The following is a 13011-nucleotide window of genomic DNA, read 5'->3' as shown; positions in this document are numbered from 1 at the left end:
AGTTTTTAAGATTGCATGATGAGTTGTGAAAATTAAACAATAGCTGTATATAATTTCTTTATTTGTTTGCTTATGTAATTTCTACATCCATTCATAGAAAGGATTACTAAAAATTACCAGGCAAAATATGATTCCCAAGTTATACCTAGTTCATTGCAGTGTGCCTTAAAAATACTTTCATACAAGCCACCTGTGTCAATATTTGTTTATTTTCAAATACCTCTCTACTTGGTTGAATCTGTTTCCATAAGACAATACTTTGTCAAAGCATAACAAGAAATACTGTAAATGGTTACAGTGAATGTTACTGTAGAATATTTTCTAAATTGTGAAAGTGTACTTATTATTACTTTTTCTTTGCCAGTCCTGGGGCTTGAACTCAAGGCCCTGAACTTCTTTTTGCTCAAGGCTAGCGCTCTACCACTTGATCTACAGCGCCACTTCCAACTTTTTCTGTTCATGTGGTACCAAGGAATGGAACCCAGGGCTTCTTGAATGCAATCTACTACTAAGCGACATTCCCTATCCCTCAAAAGTGTACTTTGAATTTGCTAATGAAGTTTGAGTTTAGGCTGTAAAAAATCCAAAGCTTACAAATCATAATGGAATCATGAAAGATTATGAAACATCAAATATTAGTTCAAGTGATTTCTAGCCAATACTATCATGGCCTAGGGTTTTTTTAACCAGTATGAATCTTTAAAATGTGTTGCTATCACCTTGGCCAAAGAGCTCCTATAATCTTGATATATTTTATCAAGAAAACTTGTATTCATAGATTGACATATTGAATTCAAACTTCTTCATTCAATACTTAAAGACAATGAATTAAACAAAAAATCATACCAAAATACATTTTATGATAATACAAACATTTTAATATTTTAAATACTTAAATATTTCTTAGTACACAGTTTGAATCATCTTTATAGATATTATTTAAATGTGTGATAAATCTCTATCATAATTAATGATAGGCATGTTTATTTGTTTGTTTTTAGTAACACAGATGTTGCATGAGCTATAGAACTAAAATAAGTGTCAATGTGAAGAATCTTCAAATCTTCATTAAGTTTGTTTAATGAAACTGGCTAGCAGTCAGAGGTCCTTCAGGAAGTCTTTCCTTTTTTTTGTTTTGTACTGTAACCACATTTAAGCAAATAAAAAGATAAGTGGGCATGTTCTCATTGCCATGAGATTTGTTTGTATAAATAAATATCAGAATCATCTTGCATCCATCTAGGATTTTTTCCATGAGCTGATTCGATTGTATGAGGCATGAAGTCTGTGTGGCCTGTAGGGACAGCATTAATAGCGTATCATAAGCTACTGACTGCCAACTCCCCATAAGTAGCCTTAAATGTATCTGCTCCATCTTATACCTGATTTTTTCACTGAAATCTTCTGGAATCTACTATCAAAACTTTCTAACAATGAGGAAACGAGCAAAGAGAGTTTAACTTTGCCAAGGTCATATAGACACAAGTCAGGACCTATTGAATTTCAAAGGTGGTGTTGCTCACAGTTATGGTTTTTTTCTTTTCTTTTTCAAATTGGAAAACATGGGCACGCACCATCAAGGAGAAATTGGTAAACACCCCAGATGTTAAAGCCACTCAGGGCAAAAGATCCTTTCCTTTATGGTAAAGACAGACAGGCTTTGCTTATGATCTCATCAAGCCCCTGCAGGTTCTGCTATAACCAGCGGAGCTGCTGATAATGTGGACATCCACAGGAGCCCGATGGTTCTTAATGTAAAACTAATGCCTTGCTACAGAAGTCCGTCCATAATACAGAGAACGTGGGGACCTTTTTAAATATAGACACAGCCACTTAAGAGACCTACAGACTAGAGTTTGAAGATTTTTCAGAAAGAACTGTTGTGAAGATTAGAGCAAAAATTGCAAAGGCCCCTGGACATCAAAAGCCCTAAATAAATGGGAGATGCTCATTTTTTATGGTTTTAATAATAGCCACCAACAACCACGAATATCCCCTCCACCCCTAGAAAGGTGATTTGGGTCAAGTGTACCTGGCTAGTTTGTCTTTTGTTCTTTTTGAGCCAGACATTTGACAGGTTGACACGACTACAATATCTTTTCCCCTGCCTTTGTAAACTTAGCTGCTGCATGTGCCAACTTTGTGACCCTGATCTATGGGGATGGGGCTAAAATGAACCAGAATATACTGATGAAAAACACACTCCCAGTTAATATGTCAGAGTGCTAAACAAATGAATGGACTTGTCAGTTCTTTAGAAAATTGTACACCAAGCAGGGGGAAATCAAAACCAGATATAACATTGAAATATAAACACATAACTAGATTCTCTTTCTTTACTCTTTTATTGGTTTATACACTGTTTACCCTATGCTATTATCCATATACACCTGTACTAGAAAGCATGTTTTTATGCTTTTCTGTGTTGGGATTGTCTGGTTGTGGTTGCTGTTTCTTGTAAAATACACTGAATTCTTTCAAACCAGTCTGACTTATTCCTTTGCCAGGGGAAGCCAGTGTTAAATAGCATCTAGTACATCACTTCTTTGGAAGCAGAATAAGGAAATTCTAAAGCCCTGGTTTATTTTTCTTAAGCATCTAGTCTGTACTACTAATTGCCTAATGACTGTGGAAGGGTAAAAAACATATTTTCTTGTTTGTATGGAATGGATAGTCTAATGTGTAACATGCAAATGTCCTTTGTCTAGCCAAATTCCTTTCTAAATGTATAACAGATTGTATTATATAATTCTAACACAGATATTTGGGATATGAATAGTAGACAACAGTTCCAGCCTAAGAAGGTGCACATTTCTGAGGCTGGATGGCACAGTTTTATCCATGATTGTGGCAGACATATCTAACTGACCCCGGCTCTCCTCACTGGATGACACTGTCATAAGATGTGGCTTCCTCGACAGGCATTCTTCCCTGTTGGAAAAAGTGCACGATATTTTTGTTTTTGACTACTCTTGATCTCATTTGCCACATGTTGAAACTGAAACCTAGGAAAGTCACAATAAGCCACCCTCAGTGACTTGGTTTGGCAGGAACAAGGCTGGAATTTGGAACATGGCTTCCTAAATCTCACAATCATGCTTCTTTGACCCATTTGTGCGTCCACTTCTTTGTGTAATAAACCACCTCAAAACCATGGGCCTATTGGAGAATATATGTTAGGAAGAGAGAAGATTTTATAATTATATACCAAAGGCAGAGTGTGGATGAATAATCCTGTTTTTCTTTCTTTCTCCGTAGTATTACTCTGCGATGTTGCTTGCTTTCTGCTGTCTGGTGCAGTGACAAGAGAGATCTTGCTTCTCTGCCCAGAGTGGCTTTCCGATTCCTATGCTTTTGGTGCCAACTCATGAAATCATGATTCATCATGGATAATTCTTAAGCTTACTGCCTAATGTGTCTGTGAAGTAAGCGGGAGGAATCTGCTACTGTATGACACAGGAGAGTTTTCATCGCCAAAGTGATGGCTGTTCTCATGTAAGACTGACTTGAATCTCATTCTCTAAGTCGAATTGCAATAAGACTCATATCATGATTCTTGTTGCATAACAACGTATTTCAATATCAGGATGCTACTATTAAAAATCTCCTCAACAGTGTCCTAAGCCAATATAAACGTCTTAGCTGTCATACTTAGAAGGCTACTTATACAGCTTAAACACTTGTCTCCCAAAACACAAGTATCCACTCTCCAAAGTACTGAATATCCTGTCAATGTATTCCATCTTTAGCTATTTGTTCTCCAGCTTCATTCCTAGTAGCAACAAAGAATGCTACTAAGTTACTGTTCAAGCAAATTTATATTAAAAATCACATAATAATAGTGTCTAGTATAAAAACATAAAAATGTTTTATTTAAACTTTCAGTCGTCAGTTTCACATCTGGATAATGTATATAAATAGACTACTGCAACAAATGATATAAAATAATTTTAGCTATGAAATTAATTCCAACACATATTTTGCTCCAAACTCTGGATTTTGCTAACCTTCTATTTTGTGTCTTGGAAGAAAAAAAAAGTGTTGTCAGTTATTTGTTCCTTTGTGCAGACATAGAGAAAAGGAACCTGTGTTCTATTCTTTTTAGTCAAATCTACCAATTTGGCACCAAAGTCATTAACAAGTCTGTACTTATGTAACTATATGAATGGATGAGTAATGACACAATATTCTGTCTATAATAGAATGGAAATTGTATAGCTGGGAGGTGTTCAATTTATGTCCATAGGAAAAGACTGGATAGTAGTGTATAAACATTTTATAAAGAATGTGATATCTACATGATGTCAAATGATTTCACTCTGTGGTCAATAGAAAGAAAACAAATAATTAATGCAAAGGACGATAATAACTGTGTCCTGGGGAATGTGATAGGTACCTTCTAATTCAAGTGACTCAGATTAGGAAGGTCAGTAAGAAGACGTTTGTTCATTTTGTTCCACTGGCAGGCTCCACAGAGGAAATCATGGTAGTCTACTGGCAATAGTGAAACATAGGCAATAAACGTTGAATCTAATCAAGATGAACTATGACTGGCCCAGAATGGGGTTTGTTCTGCAATGTAACTCTCTGGCAATAATTGACAGAGTCAAAGATACCAAAATCAATAAAATATCAAGGAGATATTTTAGGTTGAGGGTAACTTAGGAGGAATAATAACTAGACATGGTGTTTGACTCTATACTGAGTTCTTTCATCATGAAGAACATAGCAAGATAGTTTGGTGAAACTTGGAGGAAACGTGGACTGGCTGGTAATAGAAGAAAGTATCAGTGTGTTGATATTCTGTCTTGGCTGTGATATTCTGTCTTAGGAAATTCTCTGTGAGAAACCAAGAGTCTGAGAGTTGTGATGTGTCAGGTTTGCTGCTCATACTTTGGTTGTCCAGGTGTGTGTGTGTGTGTGTGTGTGTGTGTGTGTCTATGTGTGTCTGTGTCTGTGTCTCTGTGTATGTATTGTGCCTGTGTCTGTGTGAACTCAACAATCACTGTTCAAATTTTAATTTATGTAAAAAGAAAAAATATGCACTCCTCTGACAATACTTATATGTACTCTTGTTTCATTGAGGTTTTTCCTTCTGTATCCAAAGCACATTGCATGTGTTTACTAATTTAATTTTCCTAATAGCTAGATACTGCTATTATCCATTTCATACATGAAGGAAATGAGACACAGAGGCATTATGGATATGGGCTACGGTCATCCAACTGGCAAGTAACAGAAACAAGAATAAAATCCAAGCCCAGTGCTCATTACTGCTATGCTTGGCCATAGATGGAGTTGATGAAATAAATTCGGTAGCTGTTATGGTCTGGGTAATTGTACATAAAGCTTATGTTGGAATTCATATTCAATTCATATCTACAGGTGTGGAATCGAGACACAATTAGGATTAGATGAGGATAGGAAGATTATCATATTTGCATCATTGGCTTTATAAGAGAAGACAAGTAAACTCAGTCAGGTGAAGAAGCTTTCCCCTCACCACATAATGGTCTCCTTGTTTTGGGACCCTACAGAGAATGCCCAGTAGAAAGGTATACTTCAGCAGATGCAGCTCTTCAATCTCATACCTCCCAGCCTCTATCCCAGAGATGAACCAACCTTTATTCTCTATAAATAGCCCATTGTGTGCTAGCCACTAATAGAAATGAAAATGAACTTGAATATTGGCTGTCATATAAGGCTCTGAAGACTTCACATTTATGAAGCTGATATATTTTGTACTGGTCAGCTGATGCTATCAAACACTCTGATAAACTTAATTATCAGTCTTAGATGGAATTCATGGTATTCCTTGAGAATTTAAACGTAATACCTCGACATTTAAGTAAATGAGTAAAGTGAGAACATGTAGGAAATAATAAAAAAGAGGAAAAAGTCAGAGCAAATAGAAATGACCAGTTCTGTGTTGGTTGCTGATGGCTCATGCCTGTAATCTTAGCTACTCAGAAGGCTGAGATTCGAGGAATCTATTTCAAAGCCTGCAGGAAAGTCCATGAGACTCTTATATCCAATTTACCAAAGAAAAAGCCAGAAGTGGAGCCATGGCTCAAGTGCTAGAGTGCTAGCCTTGAACAAAAAGAGCTCAGAGAGAGTGCTGAGGCCCAAATTCAAGCCCCAGGACTGGCAACAGCAACAACAACAACAAGAAAAAACTCAGTCATGGTTCTGGAGTCACAAGGCAGATGCAAATAATTCAGAGCATTGTTTATTCTTTTATTTTGAATATTCTGAAAAATTCAGTATCAGAGCCACTGAGCAAAGTAAGTAAGCTCTTTTGAGCCTGTGTCCTTACTTGGAATCTGAGATGATTGTGCTAAGTCAGAGCACCCTGTCAGAAAATTAAGTATATATTCACCAAACACCCATATGATAGGGTATGTGCTTATATAATATTAACTGTGCTTAACTTTTTGACTTTTTGGAACACATAGTTCTTCCTTTGCCTGGAAAAAAAAGTGGAAAGTAAATAGTATGCATATGCTTTTCAACAGGTAGAGTTGATCACTTTATAAGATATTTTTGCTACCCTTCCACTGCTTAATACTTCTATTTTATCTGAGGTCTGGTAAAATCAGATATGACAAGGTCATAGAACCTTGTCTGCAAAGGTTAAGGTGGTTAGAAGAGGAAGAGAGGAGTATGTGCGGTTATTTGTGGTCAAAGGTAGTGAATCCTGAAGGTTCCAGAGAGCACAGCAGACCTTTGCCAGCGTGCGTTCCTGGAGTTTACATCTATGTTCTCTTGCAAGAGTTCCATTGTTGGAATTAAACAATGGTCTTAAGCCATTTTGCATGTTTCAGCTAGTCTGAAAAAGGACTGGTCACCTGTTCAATAGTTTTTGTGGTTCAGGTCTTACAAAACCTAGGGCTTTGGAGTTCATCATAATTTAATAGCGCCAGGAAGAGGGCTTCCTTCTTTCTTCAGTGATTTCCGTCTCTGTGTCTCAGTGCCATTCTCAGTTCTGAGTATTTAACTGTAATTTCTCACTCAGTGACAAAACTCCAGATCTGTTGGAACAATTCTGGCATTCAAAACGAAGCAGGATCCTTATAATATTTCCGCGAACCAAGGTACCCTGAAGCCGCGATGAATTTCCTATTTCCATATGCACCAGATTTTCACATTCTGAAATGTTTCTTATGGGAACACGAGAAAACAGTTATAATTAAACTTAAGGAGAGAAACTATTTTTAACACACTCTGTGGGATATATTATGGAGAAGGGGACTTTAAGGCAAATCCTGTGTTTGCAGATCACCTTGGACGGCAAGGAGGGCAGAGTCCGAGAAGTCCCTTTCCCTACCTTCACCAGGATAATCTTACAGCTTTGCTAAATGAAGAATGTAATACTTCTTTGGGGGCTAGGACATAGGAACAAAGACCTTCCTGTGCCCATGTCCAATTTCACATTAATGCAATCCATACATTTTCCTTGCTGAAACAGAAGCAGATTTGCATTCATTTATAAAAAAAAACACCATCCTACGTGGGAATTAAAGGAAAGAATCTGCTTAAAGAATCATCTGCCACTTGCTTTGTGGAAGATGGCGAAATAGTCATCAGATTCTGAGAAAGGAAATGATTTGTCTTCTGCCTGTCCCTTTGACTGTTATTTTTCTCTTGGACCCAAGGAAAATCCTTCTTGCTAGTCATTTATCTCCACCTGTTACATTGGTGTCACATCACTGGGAAATGACCACACGAACTTACTATGTTTCACTTGTACCACTCAGAAATATAAAATGGACCTCACATGGCTAAAGCCATCGTGATAGTCAGGATGTATCTCATGTAGTGACTCAAAGGTAAACCTATTTTATTTTCCTATAACCCCATTTGTAAAGCAGAAGGTTTATACTTTCAAATCTCTAATCCTGATGTCCTATTTTGTGTCTCTTTGCTACTCATAAAGGCCATGTGTCCACTTAAACAATCAAGGGTAATATTCCTGTCTCAAGTTTAGCTAATTAGAATCCCTAATTAAAATTACATCCTTAATACTTGATGCTGAACAATCCATCTTTACAAACTTGGAAGCATGGAGGCAAAGAAGTGATTGGTTTTTGGTGGTCTCATATCTGTGGTCAAATTATCTATTAATCCAAAATCTCTGGGCAAAATTTTATCACCTAAAAATGACTTGTCTAAAGTGTGTGACTAGTCCTCTGTTACAATATAAGAATGATACAGGATATGACAATGTATTTTCTTTCAGTGACTGTAAAAGTCCATGAAATTCATTCTATTACATCACATAGCTTGTATGTGCTGCATCAAAAGAAGTCAGAATGAATATTAGTAAGAGACAAAATAGCTGTTTTTTAACCTTATTTTCACTGTCATGTAAATGAATACCCTTGTATAAACAAGGTATATTTTCTTTGACTCTTCAATCATTTAATAATTGAGTGAAACATGTTCTGATTATAGAAGTATTTCATAGTCCATATTATTTTTGCTTTACAATTCTTTGGGATGAGTAGGGGAAATATTAACAGAACCTTTAACAGCAAATATCTTACCTGAAAAGTAAGCAGTGAGGTTCTAAGTTAACTACACAGACCGAATTTAGATATTTTAAAAACTCAAATACCGTGTCATGTAAAGCATTTTGGCCTTTACTATATGGGATACAGTGGATAGAGGTAAATAAAGATAAATCAATCTGGCCACTATTTTATTTTGAGTGAAAATTTAAAACAATTAACTCATGATTATTCGTTGCAATATTGGTTGCAATATTAATAATGACAAGAATGGAAATCATTAATGAACACCTGTAGAGAAATATGAATTTCAAAAATACAATGTTTACTTATGCCAGACACAATAAATTGCATTGTAAGTATTTCATGTCCTATTTTTTTTTTTAATTTTAGCAATACTTGGAGTTAAAACATAGAGGCTTCTACTTGTTAGGCAGATAGAGCCTGATGTTTGCACCTGGGTTGGTCTGACTATGATCCTTATACTGCTCTCTCTTGTACAGATGATCTTGCTGCCATAGGTTTATCTCCATATTCAGCTTTTGAAGTTTTTTGAAAGTACTGAGATTTGATCTCAGGGCCTTAGACTTGCTTGGCTTGCTTGCTCAGATAGCTGGAACTCTACACTTGAGCAGGGCCCCCAGTTCTGCTTTTTCTTTTTTTGCAAGTTATATTGGAGATGGAGTCTCTTAGACTTTTCTGTTCCCAATCATTTTAAACCTAATCCTCTGGATTCCAAACTCTTGAATAACTGGGATTACAGACATGAAGCCACCGAAGCCTCATCTGCCAGTTTGTTCTTTGAGACAAATTCTTGCTAACTCTTGCTGACACTTGGCCTTGAATGCAATCTTCCTATGTCTACCTCTCAAGTAGCTGGGATTACACCTACTCAAACCAGACCAAAATTTTATTTTTGCAAAATACAAAAACAAATCTGTAGATTGTAGAATCTTGAAATGTTTTAACACTCCAAGCAGGCCTGAGAAGGAAGATTCTGGAGTGGAGCTAATCTTTGATTGTTGGAATGAATGTCCTTTGTAGGGCTATACAGTGCTATGCATGCATAGTAAGTGTATTTTTCTTTATGAATACAACATTTCCCTATTGGCAAAAAGGGCTTGCTGAAAGAAAGGTTTACTATTACATGAGCCACAAAACACAAAATATACATTTACTTTTATCACTGTTATAGCAGGAAATTATTACTACAGCCACGTCTTTAGAATATAAAAGCAATGCATCAGAAAGAAATGCTAGTGAATTTTCAAGCATAATTGAGAACAATTTTCAAACAGGAGAAAGGCTTGTGACAAAAACCACCTACTTGTGAGGATAACAGGAGAAGGTTGTGAGTGGTAGAATTGTGATGCTGTCCTTCAGCATTGGTAATTCCGTTTATCCTTGTTTAATCAGCCCTTGTACAAGTTTCCCTGCCAAAGTGGACCATGGTGTCACAATAAGCTATTACATTTTCTCTTAAAAAATCACTTACATTTTCCTTAAGAAGCACTGGTGTCTAGAGGATTCCTGTCTGTTTCAAGAATAATCTGAGGGGCTGGGAAGGTAGCTCAGTGGTAGAGCGCTTGCCTTGCATGCATGAGGCCCTGGATTCGAGTCCTCAGCAACACATAAGGAGAAAAAGTCGGAAGTGGCGCTGTGGCTCAAGTGGTAGAGCGCTAGCTTTGAGCTGAAGAGCTGAGGGACAACGCCCAGGCCCAGAGTTCAGGACCCTCCCCCCCAAAAGAAAGAATAATCTGAATGACCCTGCTTATGGTATAGAGCAGAACACTGTGACAACCTTGAGATACTCACACCATCCTACATGACACAACACAGACAGGTGTTGATGGAGGATCCCCAGTACTTCTTTTTGAAACAATTCAGTTGCATGCATGATACACTGTAATGAGTACAGTATATCATTTATGATTTTCTGTGAGGTTTTGCTTAATCTGATGCTATTTTATGTACCATACCAGCCAAATAACTGACTCTTCCTATCAGGTGGCAGGATAATACTGTGGCAAGTTCATACCTTTTGTGTAAGGAAGTAGAATAATGAACTGAACATGATCTGAGACATAATGAATGTTAATTCTGTACTGTAAACTAGACTATAACCTGAGAAGATTAAATAACATGGCCTTATGGTCCATGTACATGCATATATATATACACATATGTGTATATATGTGTATACATATATATACACATACATGTGCATATATACATATAGGTATATGCATATATGTATATATCTACATCTACATGTATATACACACATATGTGTAGTAAGAATTACAAGCAAAGGACATTAACTATAGCCTTCAAGACACTAAGAATTCTCTCCAATTTTGGCTGTTTCTTGTTTTATCAAAGGAATGTGTTGAGAGTCCCAAGCAGCACACTAAATTAATGAGTAAATGGCTGAATATATGGATGAAATCAGCTTGAAAACAGCATAGTAAAGCTGACAGGTCTTATGATGTCTTCAATGAGCTACAGACAGCTGCTTCAAAAATCAGTGCTTAGATTTTAATGATTATAAACATTTTAAGCATAAAAGCTGCTCTTGACAAAGCAACTCCCTAGAGAACTCAACAGCCTCAAGTAATCAACAGAGAGATTGGTTTGATAGTTTCAACCCTGCCTCCTGAGACATTGGTATTTGAATGCTTGGTTTCCCTTGCAGTAAACCCATGAACATGGGCACTTGTGTTTATTAAACTTATATATCATCAGCTAACATAGATAGATTATTTCCTGGTTCACATAAACTTTGTGGTTATTAACAAATGAAAACCCAACATAATTTATCAAATGCCAACACAACCTTACCATCTCAGGACACAGGTACTCCCAAGTACATATGATCTTTTTTTTTTTTTTTTTGCCAGTCCTGAGGCCTGAACTCTGGATGTGGAAGGTGTCCTTTAGATTCTTTTGCTTAACGTTAGTGCTCTACCACTTGAACTACAGTCCCATTTCCAGCTTTTTTTTTTTTTTTTTTTTTGTAGTTTACTGGAGAGGAGAATTTCATGGATTTTCTGACCAGGTTGGCTTGGTACTGTAATTTTCAGATTTCAGCTTCCTGAGTAGCTAGGATTACATGAGCCACCAGTACCAGGTTGATCTTTTTATTTTTTATTTTTATTGGTCCTGAGGCTTGAACTCTGGGCCTGGGCATTGTCCCTCAGCTCTTCACCTCAAGACTAGTGCTCTACCATTTGAGCTGCAGCACCACTTTCGGTTTTCTGGTGGTTAATTGGAGGTAAGTGTCTCGTGTGCTTTCCTGCCAGACCCGGCTTTGAATCATGATCCTCAAAACCTCCTTAGTAGCTAGGATTACAGGCGTGAGCCATTGGTGTCCAGCTGATCATTTATTTTAAAACAACTATATATCTCTATTTGCAAAGCATATATTCAGTTTTTTAAAAGGTACTTGCTCACTGTCTAATTTAAAAGCAAGTAAGTAAGCAGATCCCTGCTCTTTAGAACTCTTCAGTACTGTATTGCATCTATGGTACGAGGCAAAAGTTATTTAATCATAGTCATATTTTGCTGAGGGCCTACTGTGAGTCAGACATTTTTTAGATTTTTTTTCAAGGATTTAAACACAAATATGTTGTCTACTTTGTATTGGAAATATTCTCTGGTCTAACATCTGCCCGATAAATATTTATCAAATAATGCTGAGTAGTGAGGGAATCTAGTATTCTCAGAAAAATAAATAAATATAATCTCAATTTAGTCTTTGAAATCCAACCACAACTATCTCAGTTTCAATTTTCACTCTAACTTCTGGTAGTCTGGCAACATATGTAGTAAATCTAGCATAATCCAAGGACACCCCTACATCTTTGGAAAACCTCCAATGACTTACCAGAAATAATTCTTTCGTGAAGTGGATAGACTGAGCAGGCATAGAGGATGACCACTCTGAACATTATGCCTGTATGTCTCATTCTTAGCTGAAAGATAGAAACGAGTTCACCTGAGCTGGCTAAATTTCTTATCCAAGCACTGATACAATGCTCATCCAACCTGAATAGTGATTATGTCTGAGGCATGACTACTGGTTATGTATCAGAATCCAGAGGACAGGTTTGATCAGAATAATATCCACATAGATCAGCTGATCCCTAGAAAGTTCATGCATAACAAAACTCACTTCACAGTCAGTTCTAGGGGAGACCTTGCTTACCTGTGGAAAACCTCTCGTGTCTTTAAGAAATCAATCCGTTGTGAATTTATATCTTAATCTCAACAGATTATTAGGCATTTGTTGAGTATATTTTGGAGTGAGAGAAAAGTTGTCAACCTCTATTTTTTAGGTAGGCCAACACACGACATGCCATGTTACCATATTATAACTATGGGAATTTGAACAACTTCAACTGTTTCTATGTCTTTTTATCTATGAATTTAAAGTGCAAAATTCACGTAACTAGCAAGATTGCTGTGACTGTTAAGATAAAGCAACACAAGGTCCCTCACA

The sequence above is a fragment of the Dipodomys spectabilis genome, unplaced genomic scaffold (genome assembly GCF_019054845.1).
Source record: "Dipodomys spectabilis isolate Male_0828 unplaced genomic scaffold, ASM1905484v1 ptg000273l, whole genome shotgun sequence".
NCBI classification, from domain to species: Eukaryota; Metazoa; Chordata; class Mammalia; order Rodentia; family Heteromyidae; genus Dipodomys; species Dipodomys spectabilis.
The sequence above is the reverse complement of the archived record's forward strand: the minus strand, read 5'-3'. Positions refer to the sequence as shown.